Source organism: Giraffa tippelskirchi, chromosome 8 (assembly GCF_054371585.1).
Source record: "Giraffa tippelskirchi isolate mGirTip1 chromosome 8, T2T-mGirTip1v1.2.pri, whole genome shotgun sequence".
In the NCBI taxonomy this organism is placed as follows: domain Eukaryota; kingdom Metazoa; phylum Chordata; class Mammalia; order Artiodactyla; family Giraffidae; genus Giraffa; species Giraffa tippelskirchi.
The window spans coordinates 112371803-112377802 of NC_137282.1; the positions used below are offsets into that span (position 1 = coordinate 112371803).

General features: G+C 45.7%; 1 long non-coding RNA gene across 1 annotated transcript in view; it reads left to right on the top strand.

The window, feature by feature from the left end:
- The window catches only part of LOC145518719 (uncharacterized), a 12137-nt gene extending 6774 nt beyond the window's left edge, over nucleotides 1–5363 (top strand). The window contains exon 2 of the long non-coding RNA XR_014063220.1: nucleotides 5109–5363. This is a non-coding gene — a long non-coding RNA (uncharacterized LOC145518719). The remainder of the gene's footprint in view (nucleotides 1–5108) is intronic.
- The last annotated feature ends 637 nt before the right edge of the window (nucleotides 5364–6000 follow it).

Sequence of the window (6000 nt, forward strand, 5' to 3'; positions counted from 1 at the left end):
GGCATGGCAACCCACTCCAGTATTCTTCCCTGCTGCTGCTGCTGCTAAGTTGCTTCAGTCGTGTCCGGCTCTGTGCGACCCCATAGACGGCAGCCCAGCAGGCTCCGCTGTCCCTGGGATTCTCCAGACAAGAATACTGGAGTGGGTTGCCGTTTCCTTTTCCAGTGCATGAAAGGGAAAAGTGAAAGTGAAGTCGCTCAGTCGTGTGCAACTCTTAGCGACCCCATGGACTGTAGCCTACCAGGCTCCTCCATCCATGGGATTTTCCAGGCAAGAGTACTGGAGTGGGGTGCCATTGCCTTCTCCAATTCTTCCCTAGAGAATCCTATGGACAGAGGAGCCTGAAGGGCTACAGTCCACAGGTCACAAAGAGTCAGACACAACTGAAACAACTTAGCATGCACTGGTTTAAATGTTGATCTCATCTAAAAAAAATACCTCACAGACACATCCAGAATGTTTGACCAAATATCTGGGTACTGTGGACTAGGCATGTTGAGACATAAAATTAATCATTACAATGTGATATTGCTTTCTTGTAATTTGCATTTCCCTGATGACGTATGAAGCTGAGCTCATTAGCCATTTGGATATTATCTTTTGCATTTTAATCTCCTGTCTGTTTCTATATGGGGTTCTCATTCTCATTCATTAAGAGGAGTTCCTTATATATTCCATATATTTGCTATTTGTTAGTTGTATGTATTGCAAATTTCCTTCTCCTCTGCGCTTCACCTTTTTATTCTCTTTATATTATTTTCTTCCATAGAGAATTTACTTGTTTCTGGCATGCAGTTAAGGTAATGGGAGTTCATCTTAATCCTTTCAGGAATTGAGTTTTTTATAGCTTGGCTTCAGTCTTTATACAAGTAAATGTATGTCTTGAAAGTGAAAGTGTTAGTTGCTCAGTCGTGTCTGACTCTTTGCGACCTCATGGACTCCTCTGTCCATGGAATTCTCCAAGCAAGAATACTGGAGTGGGTTGCCATTTCCTTCTCCAGGGGATCTTCCCAACCCAGGGATCAAACCTGGGTCTCCTGCATTGCAGGCAGATTGTTTGCCATCTGAGCCACCAGGGAAGCTCCAAGTGTATGTCCTATTTGGTCTTATTCTTTAGAATAAAGTTCTTCAGGTGTCCCAACTTAAAATCTAGTGCATTTGCTAGGACCCTAGACCTGACTGGCCCTGGACTCCAGGTTTTATTCCTGTAGTCCATTAGGCTGCCTGTAGTTCTGCTCGATGTCTTAGCCTCTAGGCTGCCACTCATAAACCAGCAACATCTGTTGCGGGAAAGCTATGGTGAATATTGAGTCATTGCAGTGCCTTTTTGTCCCTGGAACCTTGGCTCCTCAGAGTCTTAGCACCTCACTAGCTTTCCAATTCTTTTGAACAGATTTTTTTCCTTTTTTCATTCAATGTTTGATCTTTCTGTTGGTGGAAGAGACAACAAATCTAACACAAATTATTTCCCCCTGGCCAGAATATGGGGTCGCACAGAGTCGGACACGACTGAAGCGACTTAGCAGCAGCAGCAGCAGAACAGGGGTGGGACAACAATAGGGAAGTCTGAAGTCACGATGCCTTGTGAAGCTAACCACAGGAAATGGTCTCAGAGCTCGAGGTCACTGTCCTTGTCACCTGAGGCCTTCCCAGTGACCCGCCAGAGCTCAGCATGGGTGGATGCTGATGAGATGCCCAGCAGGATGACAAGAGTGCCTGGCGGGTGAAAGGGGTTTATACAGACAGAACCTTCTCACCATTCAGTTCTCAGCCTACAGGCCTGTTCTGAAAGAACCCACCCTGGGACCCTCTCTCCAAAGCAGTCCCTTTCCCCCATCTCTGCCTTGACCTGAAATTATCTTTTTCATATAGTGGTTTACTTGTTTATTGAGTACTCTACCCAAAATTGCTACATGAAAATGAGAACCTTGGCCCTTCTCTTCACACATCATGTCCTCAGGTGTGTAACACAGTGCCTGATGCACACAGGCATTCCACATTCATTGGTTGTATTAATAAAGAATTCAGGCAGACCTTGGAGATATTGTGGATTCAGTTCCAGACCACAACAATAAAGCAAATACCATGATAAAGTTACCTAGCACATATGAAAGTTATGTTTACACTATACTGTGACTTGTTAAGTATGCAATAGTCTTGTGTCTGAAAAAAAAAATGTACATACTTTAAAAATACTGTCTGAAATTTTCTAATTATCCAATCTGTCAACAAGTTTTAATAGTAACATCAAAGATCACTGATCACCATAACAAACACAGTAATCATGAAAAAGTTTGAAATATGACAAGAATTACCCAAATGTGACAGAGAGACAGGAAGTGAGCTAATGCTGTTGGCAAAAAGGGCATAGATAGACTTGTCTGAGCAGGGTTGCCACAGACCTTCAATTTGTAAAAAACTCAGTGTCTGTGAAGTGCAATGAAATGAATTGCAATAAAATGAGGTGTTTCTGTAACCAAATGAATGGCCAGACAAATTATAAAAGGGCTAGAGCAGAAGGAATGTAAGGCAAAAAGTCCCATGAGAACCATCTCTTTCACAAAAGACCTTTGCAAAGAACATGTTTCCTCCTTTCCTGGCTTTTGCTCTTTCCCAGCCCCACCCCACTTGCATGCAGCCTCCTCTATTTCTCCCAGAACTCACCTCCCTCAGAAAACCTCACCCTGCCCAAGAGGGGCTCACCCCTCTTTCTCTTCTTGGGTCTTGGAATCCCAAGCAATGTCTTTGATGTCCACCAGGTAGGTGATAGCCTTCTCTGCTTTGTCCAACTGATAGAGATGGTGGTGGTGGGACTTGAGTCCTAAGAAGGAAGGTGGATGTGAGTGTCCCAATCCCAGTTGGGTCTCTCTGTCAGCACAGCAGTTTCTCTTTACTAAGTTACTTGGTGAAGATAAACCTTCATTTGCTGTGGCTACATACAGGTCAAATCTCTATGGAGGAGGTACTTCCCTGGCAGAAGAGTGGTTAAGACTGCACTTCCAGTGCAGGGAATGTGGGTTCAATCCCTGGCTGGGGAACTAAGATCCCACGTGCCTCATGGCCAGAAAACAAAACAAAACTCAGGGGAGGAAAAGCTGGATGTTTCTCCTGCTAGCTTTAGAGGCCAGACCTCTAATTCTCTCCTGTTCTCCATTGCACCTTGTTGGCGCCGTCTCAAAAGAAGCCATCCCTGATGCTATCCACTGTGTTTCCGAGGGCTGGCACCAGTTTTCCCCTATCAGTTCCACTGGCTTTCTTTGACTTTCGTCTTCTGATAACAGGGAGAGAGTGCTGACTTATCCCACTGATTACATAGCCAACACATCCTCCTACATATAGCTAGCTAGGTGTTCGACCTCTGCCATTCCATGGCCATGAATGCACCTTACAAAGCGCCGTCTCTTTCATCGGTCCTTGGGGAGCTGACTCCTGCCTGCATTTTCATCCTCATCTCAGCTCTCCCTTGGCCTCCAGCCCTACCCAACCTCTGTCAGTTCGTCAAAGGCATTGAGTCTGATTTCTCTATGAGCCATTGCAAGCAGCATTTGAACTGTTCAAATTCTCTTCTTCTTGTCTCAGTTGGCTACTCTTTCTCATCCTTCAGAACTCATCTTATAGGTTCCTTCTTCACAAAATATCCCCCTCAGCAGGTGACTTAGTTGCCCCTTATGTTCTCCTATGGCACTGAGGACCACTGTGGAATAAGCTTATTACAAATTATAATCACCCGTTTACAGGTCTAACTCCCTAGCTAGACCCTGGACAGGGACCATATCTATTTGCTCTTCAAGCAACTATTAGTTTGCTCATGCCTGTCTCCCTCCAGATGATGACCTTGATGAGACCAAGGCAGTGTTTCTGTTCACCTTCATATCCCCAGGGCACTGCCACATGCCCAGCGTGTAGTAGGTGCAAAGGTACTCACAGCCCCATGTTTTCCTCCATACCAGCAACTAACTTTTGCTAAATGTTTTCTATGTACCAGACTTCCGGTAAACATTTGCATGGGGTATACAGTTTATTTCTCACAATCACTCTGTAAGATAGGACTATCAGCCCCACTTCACAGCTGAGGAAATGTAGGCACAGGAGAGGTTTAGCAACTCAGCCAAACTGACAATATTAAAGTCCTAGTGAGTGAGTGAGTGAAGTTGCTCAGTCATGTCTGACTCTTTGCAATGCCCATGGACTGTAGCCCGCCAAGCTCCTCCATCCATGGGATTTTCCAGGCAAAAATACTGGAATGAGTTGCCATTTCCTTCTCCAGGAGATCTTCCCAACCCAAGGATCGAACCCAGGTCTCCCACATTGCAGGCAGACTCTTTACCATCTGAACCACCAGGGAATCCCATTAAAGTCCTAGAGCAGAGATCAAACCTGGGCCATGTGGCTCCAGCACCCATGCCCTTAACCCCTACTCTCCCTATCACGACTTCTATCTCTCTGTGCGATGGCTGGCCTCTCCTCCACCCCCGCCACCCCCCATCCCGAGAGCTTCTTCCCATGAAGACAACAGCAGAAGAGGGATCAAATGGATGAAGGGCTGACTCTTAAAAGGAAGCAGCCTTTTTAGCTGCTTAGCTAACATTATCCACCAGGTGGCAGTCGCACCTCCCAGATAAAATCATCTCTCCCTTTACTTCCCTCCGCTTTGAGAAATAAAGAACTCCATTTTTATTTTTTGCCAAGGACTGAGTAGTCTGAATTCAAACCTCGACTGTTTTCAGTTGAGCTTTTTGAAAATGGCACTTGGAGAAAGTTTGTTTCCCATCCCTAGGCACCCTAGGGTGCGTGGCCAGGGCTGCTCAGGCAGGGCAGGTGGAGGAGTTCAGCACCTGCTTGGGGGGTGCCCTGCATAGGGAAACCGGGAGCAATTGTGCAAGATGTCTTTTAGGCACGAAAAAGAGATGATTTGCTCCTCCCTCCGCCACCTCTCATCAAACAGCTACAGGAGCAGAAAACCAAAGGATGCATATTCCTAGTCATGAATTTCATTTGGCCAGCAGCAGGCACGGGGACATATGGTCCCCTGAGGAGATAGCCACAGATGACTGTCAGAAAAGGGCCTTTCCACCTCGTCTGTCCTGAAATGTTCCTTTGCTCTCCAGGCTCTGCCGTGTGCTTCTGGCAGCTTCCACTGTGTTCCTGAGAGTGGGATGGGCTTGGGGGCTGGAATGATCCTTGATGCCAAGGCCACCCTGACTTTCGAAAAGCTAACCCCAGGACTTCGAGAAACAAAGAAACCCAGGCCAATTCTATGGCAGGAGGAGGGATGCAAGAGAAAAGATTTTTTTTTTAATGAAGAAATTGTGATATGTTTAAAACATTTACATCAAACCAATAAATGGCATTAACCCCCAAAATACAATGTAACAGAATTATCCTTTTCTCCAAGAAATTCCAGGAATTATTTTTAAGGCTGAATTCTTTGTGTGTTGTAAGCAGAGGATGTGATACTGGCACTCAAGCTTAAAGGTGTATGATAGCTTGACCCTGTTCCCATACCTGTCGCTGGATCTCTGTGGCCATTGTTTGATGTCAGCTGTCTCCATTTTGGGCCCTCTGTGTCTGAAAGGATCTTAGATCCCTGGGGGCCTAGACTAACATTGTATTTGTTAGGACAGAATGCATGGGAGGACCTCACCCTATGGGGAGCAAAGAGAGAAACTCTAGACTTGATAGTAGGGGAACTGAGCCTTTTCCCCTTCCCTTGCTGCCTCACCACATTAACCCAATAACACACACACACACATACCCCTCAGCTCCTGGTTTTTGAGCCCAGTCCCTAAGATTAATTGAATTGTCTACATCCTCCATCTATCTCATCTTCCTTTCATATACCCTCTCCGAATCAAAATAACGCTTAATCAGAATTAGAGCCTGTTCAATGCTGCTAAGTGCCACTCAGTACTTGTTAAAGCAGGGTCTCTGTGCCCTTTCAAACAAGCCAAGCATCTCAATGAGACTTCAGAGGACAAGGAGGAGACTGGGGTAAAGATC